Source organism: Macadamia integrifolia, unplaced genomic scaffold (genome assembly GCF_013358625.1).
Source record: "Macadamia integrifolia cultivar HAES 741 unplaced genomic scaffold, SCU_Mint_v3 scaffold1457, whole genome shotgun sequence".
In the NCBI taxonomy this organism is placed as follows: Eukaryota; Viridiplantae; Streptophyta; class Magnoliopsida; order Proteales; family Proteaceae; genus Macadamia; species Macadamia integrifolia.
In genome coordinates, this window is record NW_024868210.1 from 99,309 (window position 1) to 107,687 (window position 8,379).

Consider the following 8,379-nt stretch of genomic DNA (forward strand, 5'->3'; position numbering starts at 1 on the left):
ATAAATAGTCTTTTCTGTGCAATTCCAAATGTGAAGTAAGCCTCCGTATCTTATTGGTGAAATTGAATATTTGAAATTCAACAGATCCTCTGTTTTCTTCTCTCTTTTTTCTTTTTCTAAATTTTAAGCCTATTGACACCCGAGTCAAGAAAATCCGCAATGGAATTTGAGTCCCTGCCAATGAACCTGAAGACAACTCTGTTGAACGAGTCAGAGAGCTCAATAACCTCCGTGATGAATGCCGAAGTAACCTAGCCAAGTGATGACGTGCCTTTGTTAAGGGCAGTGATTGCTTAGCCGCAATCCGACAAGACCGTGATCCGTTGGATCTTGAGACTTTGGGCAAGAAACATGCCATCGTGGATAGCTTCAAGGTTGGTGGTATTATTCAGTCCAGATGTGGTTTTGTTTTTTTATTTTGATTCGATTTGTCATCCTTAGCATAGGGGCATCAACACTCATGCGATTTTCTATTTCATAGGGTGGGATGATAATTAAGGGCAGAGATACTCAACTAGAGATCTTTCTTTTTCCTAAATTATGATACATAAGGCTATGTTTGGTTGCAAGTGACATTTAAGAAGAAGGGAAGTGAAATTTTCAAACTTTAAAAAATAAAATTTTGTAATCATTACGTCATGTGATTGTACAAATTATTTAATAATTGCAATGATACATTTGACATGTAAATTTTTTATTTTATGTCTACTAATAAAGGGCTTTGAATGCTAAGTAAAATGAAATTTAATAATCAAATATGGAATAATTTGAAATTAATGACATAGTCAAATTGGGTAATAATTACAAAGCTTTCATTTTTAAGTTTAAATCTCACTCTCTTTCCCTTTAATTACCCTTGCAACCAAATAGAGCCTTATCTAACTTTCTCTAGGATGACACACATTGTCGCCCAAAGCTCCTTTGGGGTGTCAAACCATAGGTTTGAATTGACAAAATAAAATTGCATCGAAATCGATCAAACCAAAGCGAACATGAAAAATCAAACTGAAACAAATACAAAACCAATAAAAAATCAATACCAACCTGAGAATTATTTAAATTTTTTTATATATAATTATGGATATATTTATATTGTAAATCAAACCTAATTTTAAATTGATAAGAAATCAAAATCTAATCGAACCAAAACCTAATACTTCCTTATTAGTTTGGTTTCAGAATCGCCCATTCTCACACCCAAACAGAAATGAAACCAACTCAAATTGACCAAATGACACTCGTAAGTACTCACAGGCATCACCCATTTACAGGTCTATAGTAGAGGATGTCAAATGGTAGGTTCGATCCAGGTATGCCTTCTTTTTTCCCCAAGTTTTTAAAAATATCGAGTTAGATTGAAACCACGTTGATAAAGGTCCCCCCCCCCCCCCTAATTGGTAAGGAGTTTGCAACTTGATGCCTTTTAATTTCCCTTTGCTTTGTTCCCAAAAATACTTTACCAGTAGGTTATAAAGAGGGTTTTCGAAAAAAAAGTTGAAAGTGATATATATTATGTCATTATCAAAATGTATCATTGTCATACATATTTTTCGACTACACACATATAAAATGACATTATTATCTCACTAAAAAAATAAACAAATTGTGTGCAAAAATTTAAAAGTAAAAAAGTATAGTTACAAATTATTTAACACTTTGAGAAGTGTCAATAGAAAATCCCTTTTAAAATTAGAACATATACGAAATCGATAATTAGTCTGATCTCATCTTTGACGCCTCTATCCATGTCTTTCACTACAACGTTACTCTGTGTCATCCCCTACAGCCTTTCTTGTGAGCCCCACATAGAGACTAAACATATCAGTGTTTTGACCCGAGAACGCTCTTGGTTGCGTGACCTCTATACCAATGCGGGACTAATGAGGGGGAGCATAAGGACATCAATAGGGGTGGGTTGTTTTTATTTCGCAAAGATGGGGCTGTTATTTTACCCCTCCTCTATGTCTGGCACAGAGATCACACGAGAAGGAGCATTCTTTTTCCATTTTTTTAATGAACAAAACCTTAATTTAAACAAAAATTAATACACATCTGAGTGGCTAAGCATCGGCTAACTTTGTGCCAGCAGCCGCGATAATACAGAGGATGCAAGCATTATCCGGAATGGGGGTAAAGCATCTGTAGATGGCTTTTCAAGTCTGATCATCAAATCCAGGGCTCAAAGTTAGACAGCAGTGGAAATTACCAAAGCTAGAGTATGGGCGCGCAAAGGGAATTCGCTGTGAAGCGGTGAATCGTAGAGATCGGAAGAACACCAATGGTGAAAGCATTCTATTGAACCGACACTAACATTGAGAAAGGAAAGCTAGGGGAGCGAATGGGATTAGATACCCTGGTAATCCTAGCCGTAAATGATACACACTCTGATATAGTTAACGTCTATTATTACACAACACCTTTCCACCCTCATGTTCATAGCTATGCATCCTAACAGCCACTCAAATCATATTTTGGCCTACTTTACTGCACTGATAATACCAATTCCAACTTGGTGCTTTGTTGATGTCTTCACTTGATAAAGCATTAGATATGGGTAGGCTTTTCATATATATATATCATACTATTATATAAAAGTATGTACTCATGCTTGATGGCTAAACTTTTCTTAGACTACTTTATCCTTCTTATTTATTTAAATATCTTTAATTCTTCATTATCACTTTTCTTTATCTTTCTTATTTTTCTATTTTTTTGATACCCTTTGTTCTTTTTTATAAATATTAATTTCATTATTCATTTAAAAATTAGTTTCTTTAATAAAACTCCTACGCCTTCCCCACTCTTTCTCTAATATTTAGAAACTAATATTAATTTCTTTATTCCGTTAACAAAAAAATAATTTCCTTATTAAACTCTCACGCCTTCTCCCCCCTCTCTCTCTAATATTTAGAAACTAATATTTTAATAATTTAGTTTTTTATTCTTCTAAATATCTCACGTCCCTCTCCTTAATTTCTCCTCCTTTTTTTTTTTATCTCCCACTTTCCTTTAGTATATAATAATAAATTTCCTTAATCCCTCCACACGCTCTCTCTAATATTTAGAAACTAATATTAATTTCTTTATTCAGTTAACAAAAAAATCATTTTCTTATTAAACTCTCTCGCCGTCCCCCCCTCCCCTCTCTCTCTCTCTCTCTCTCTCTCTCTGTAATATTTAGAAACTAATATTTTTACAATTTAGCTTTTTTCTTCTTCTAAATCTCTGATCACGTCCCTCTCCTTAATCTCTCCTCCCCTTTTTTTATCTCCCACTTTCCTTTAGTATGTAATAATAAATTTCATAACTTCTTGGTAGTTTCCTTTTTATTCTAAATCACGGAAATAACTATGAAAGCCCACCTTCCTTTTTATCCAGGAACCTACCTAAGTCATTCTTGGTGCATCTTATTCGTTTTATTTGCAGGAAAGGGTGGGTTGAAATCGTCTACAATTCCGATCTCGTACAATTCCGTGCAATACCACCTTCAGGTGGTGACACGTGTATTGATACCAATACAATGGTCCAGATCTGGTACAACTAATAAAACATTAAATCAGTGAAGAGGTATTTAAATCAGATCTGGACCATTGTATTGGTATCAATACACGTGTCACCACCTGAAGGTGGTATTGCACGGAATTGTACGAGATCAGAATTGCAGACGATTCTTTTCCAGAAAGAGTTGCAGATTGCGATGGTTTAACCAACTTGACCCTAGAATTAACAGAAAGCCATTTACGGAAGAAGAAGAAGAGAGGCTCCTTGCAGCTCATAGGATCCATGGAAACAAGTGGGTTTTGATAGGCAGGCTCTTCCCCGGCAGAACCGACAATGGTGTGAAGAATCATTGGCATGTTATCATGTCTAGAAGGCAAAGAGAACGCTCCAAGCTCTTACGCAAGAGAAGCAGCTGCCACAATTTTTGATATACTTTTTTGGTGGAATTACAGAGCATGCTTTCAGATTTAGACGCTTGACGAACTATTAAATTGGTTTCACGCTAGGCATTCTCAGTGGCTATATATTTACGTATTTTGGCCTGCATGCAATTTGAGTATTGATGTGATGTCTAATAATATATAACTACTAGGTTACGGTGACCTAGGGAATATGAAGATGACATCCTTTAGTCTTTGTATCTTCTATTTCTTCATGGGACTAAAGATTATGATGACCAATTTGACGTTACTCTTTGTTTTTCTTGTTTTGCCATTTATTTCTATTACTATTTTTAGTCATTTGTTTCAATTGTCTGTTTCTCTATTCTTCTGATGTCTCTGACAATTTCTTCTTTATTTTCACTCAAATAACTTCTCATAACATTATTCGGTGCTCCCAAGTTGATGGCAATGGGGCTTAGACCAAGAGAACTATTCTTCATGATCTCTACGAGAAGGAATGGCAGAATCCTTGGTACGATAATATCTACGTCCTTATCATAGATTAGTTGCCTCTGATTGCAAGTGGGGATAGAGGAGTCACCATCAATCCAAGTATATCTCACTTTATGTAAAAGCTGTTCGAATTCATCCTTTTGCGGTTCAATATGAATAAGCTAGAACTGGATTTTACAGTGAACTTGTAAAAGTAGGGAAAGACATTGAAGCTGCATATTGGGAACTTGTGATCAAGGACATTCAAGATGCATACAAGCATATGTACCAATGTGATTACATCTCGCCCTGGTTATCACTACACAATTCTTACCCGTCTTTCTTTTTTGCCTCCCCACATGAGCTCAAGCAGCCAACCAGCTGCAACACAAACCTACTGGAGGGTTAAGGTTGAAATGAGGTTTAGGAATTTCAGCAAACAAGTTCATCGATTGGTAAGTCTCTTCTCTACCCCTCATTTCCCTTTTTTTTTTTTTTTTTTAATTCCTTTCTCTATGGTTATTTTCATTCATTTTCTGCGGTTATTTTTCTGGGTTTAACTGTGGAGTGGGGATTTTTTTTTTCTCCAAAGTTGCAAAGATTCTTGCTAAGTTTGATTTGGGGATTACAATCTTATATGTTCTTGGTGCATTACATATTTAAAATATTTTTTTTTGGGGGGGTTTTCTAGCCTTATTTACTTTTTTAATTCACTTTGGATGATGGATCCAAATCTCTTGGATTTGAGTATTCAGGTTGTTTGTTTTCCCAACTCTCATAATGTTATTGTATTGGCATCTTAACATTTTCTTTTTCTTTAATGTTATCTATGTTTATTTATTTATTTGGTAATTTGGTGGATGTTACAGAACTCCTCTATGAGCTTGAACTCATATTTAGGAGAGTCAAGATACCAACAACCCCATATGGAAGAGTAATGAACCTTTTCTTCATCACAGACCCCAGGTTTTTCATTCCTTACACGTTTCCCCCACACTATAATTAGCTAATCCTGAGTACCGAGAAGAAAAATGTTACTCATCTATCAAAATTTTCATTTGTAGAAGGAATTAATGCTTCCATTTTCATGCTTGTCTGTTTATTTTATTTTATTTTTTATTTGATTTTATGGTCAAGAGTTTGGACGGATGGGAAGTGGTCCTACATCGTGATACGGGTCATCGAAAATCCTTGGACAATCTGGTATTTATTTAATAGAGATGGGTGATGGCATGCCCTTCATGTAGTTTGGCTTCGTTATTTATTTATTTATTTTATTCTGTGTGATGTCTAGGCATGTTAGGGCCATAGTTAGCAAAAATGGGAACGGAAAAAAACCAGAGATGGATGGTACGGGTTTAAAATTTTTTTCGAACGATACGGTCAAATAAACAGTCAAAAAAATTGAGAACGGAAAAAAACAGAAAACGGACAATACGGGTTTTAAACGTGTAGATTTCAAACAAACAGGACCAAAAAAAGGGTAATATACTCATATAAATTAAAAAATTATTACATGAATATCTGCATCTAAATGTTCAAAACAACTATTGTATCAAACACTAATGCTTATATATCTCATGTCTCATTATAAGTTTTATGACATATAATTGAATATCATCCAACACCAATTCTAAATTCATGCACCACACATGTCCAAGTTTTATTGAGCAATGTGGCTTGGCTATGATGTTGTTCATTATTGTCAACATAGTCAACACACTATTGAGTAGTGTATGTTCAGTTTGAGTTGGGAAACTTCACTCTAGAAATATTTTTCAGCAAATGCATCAGTTTGTATCTCAATTTCGGTCCATACATTGACATTGAGTCAAAGGTGATATCATAAGAAATGTAGGCCATTGAGTTAGCTTCAAGTCGGCGAAAGGATCAGGTCGATTAGAGTTTGGAAGAGAGAGATATGGTCAATTAAGTACACATTATGTTCAACAAGTTAAGTCTTAAAAAAAAAAAACCAAAAAATGGGAATGCGTTTAAACATGTTTAGAACGGGAATGCTTGCCGTTTGGAGTTTTTTTAAGTATCTTTGGGAAGCATACAGGAAAACGTGTTTTACATGGTAAAAATTGAGAACGTGTTTAAAACAGAGTTTTAAATGCGTTTTTGCAAACAGTGGTTAGGACATCCTTTTTGTTCATTTTTTTCTACCCTTATTTCTCTTTTTCTTACATTTTCATATAAGTAAATTATAAAAAATGCGAATATTTAGCCCCCCAAAAAATAGGTCGTAATCGCAGCTGGAAAAACCTCCTGACATTTTTCTATAGAAGTTCTGTTGTTTTGGTAAAAAAGAGCTCTTGCACAATAATTCTCTTCTCTCTCCCTCTTCCTCTTCCTTTTTTCTATTCATTTTCCGCTGCTGTTTATTCTAGGTTCAGCTAGGGAGTATGACTTTTTATTATTTCTCAAAGTTTGCGAAATTTATTGCTAGGTTTGATTTGGGGATTATAATCTGTTATGTTCTTAATGCATTGCATATTTATTTATTTTTGGTTTCTTGGCATTATTTATTTTTCTTTAATTAGCTTTGGATTTTTTAATATCAGAGCATGATATATTTTCATCTATTAATTTTTTTATTCCTTTTTTGAGTTCAAATGTTTGCCTATAGTAAGATTTTAGTAGGTAAGCATGTCGGTATCTCTGTCTCTAAACAAGGTTTGATGCTAGATTTGTCATAAATTTAGAGAGTAATTCATTTTGTTTAATGTTATTACTTGCTATAAATATAGTTTTCTAAAAAGTATCAGCACATAGGTGAGCTTTTGTGAATTAAACAAGTAAAATTAAAAAAAAAAAAAAAAATTCTATGAAATTGGTGTTGACTTTTGTCAAAGGTTCATATAGGCTGCGTTTGGTTAAAAGGGAAATGAGAAATGAAGGGAAGTGAAGTGAAGTGAAGCGATTTTTTTTTTTTCCCTTTTGAGTCTTTTGGTTGCAACAAAAGTGAAGTGAAATTAATTTACCATAGTTGTTTGGTTGGATATAAAATTGATGTAAAATAGATGTAAATTTTTAAAAAACTAATAATCCAACCAAACTCCTCAAAAGAGATGGAGGGGGGGGGGGGGAGTACTTTTCAATCCATAACCCACGCAGCTTCTCAAAATTTATATTGGTTATGTGAATCAGGTCATTCAAGGTCTGTATCAAATCAAACCAAATGTCATCAGATATTGTGTTCTATCACTAACCAAAATAAAACCTTTTTCATTCTATATATCAAATGAATGCAACATAAATAAATATTTAAAATAATATAAAAGATAATAAAAAAGAAAACAGTAATAGATCACAAGTGATAACGACTAAAAGGCCCATTCCAAAAGTCTTTTGGTCAAAACAAACCCACTAGATCAGTAATGCTCCATCTGAATCAAACCCAAATCTTTTGGTCAAAACAAACCGAATTGATTCACGTGAGAGAGAGAGAGACAGAGACAGAGAGAGAGAGAGATCGTTGAGAGTCATGAGCGGGGTGAGAGTTACGAGAGTGGGAGAGATCGTGAGAGTAGGGTTTTTTTTTTTCTTCCTATTTTGGTGGGGAAATAAAAAGGGAAATTATAGTGGTTAAGTGAAGTTTTTTTCACATGTAAAATATATTTCCCTTCCAATCAAACATCTAAATTTATTTTTTCTGGGAAAAAAATTCCACTTTACATAAAAAATTTGCATTCACCTTACAACCAAACAAAGCCATAGGTCCAATATATTGTAAACTAATATTGAGGTTACCCACAAATAAATGATTACTTATATTTAGACCGATTTTTTTTTTTGTACAATTTATTTAGATAGATGACTGTAAGCAATATCAATCAAAATATATAAATCTCTCTCTCTCTCTCTCAACCAAAGTCCTCACGTGCATTTGCACGTGTCAGTTTTACTAGTATATATATATATATATATATAGTAAGATCGAGTTTTCCTAAGGTCACGGTGAATGAGAACTGTGACCCCAAACAATAGAGGGTTGAGT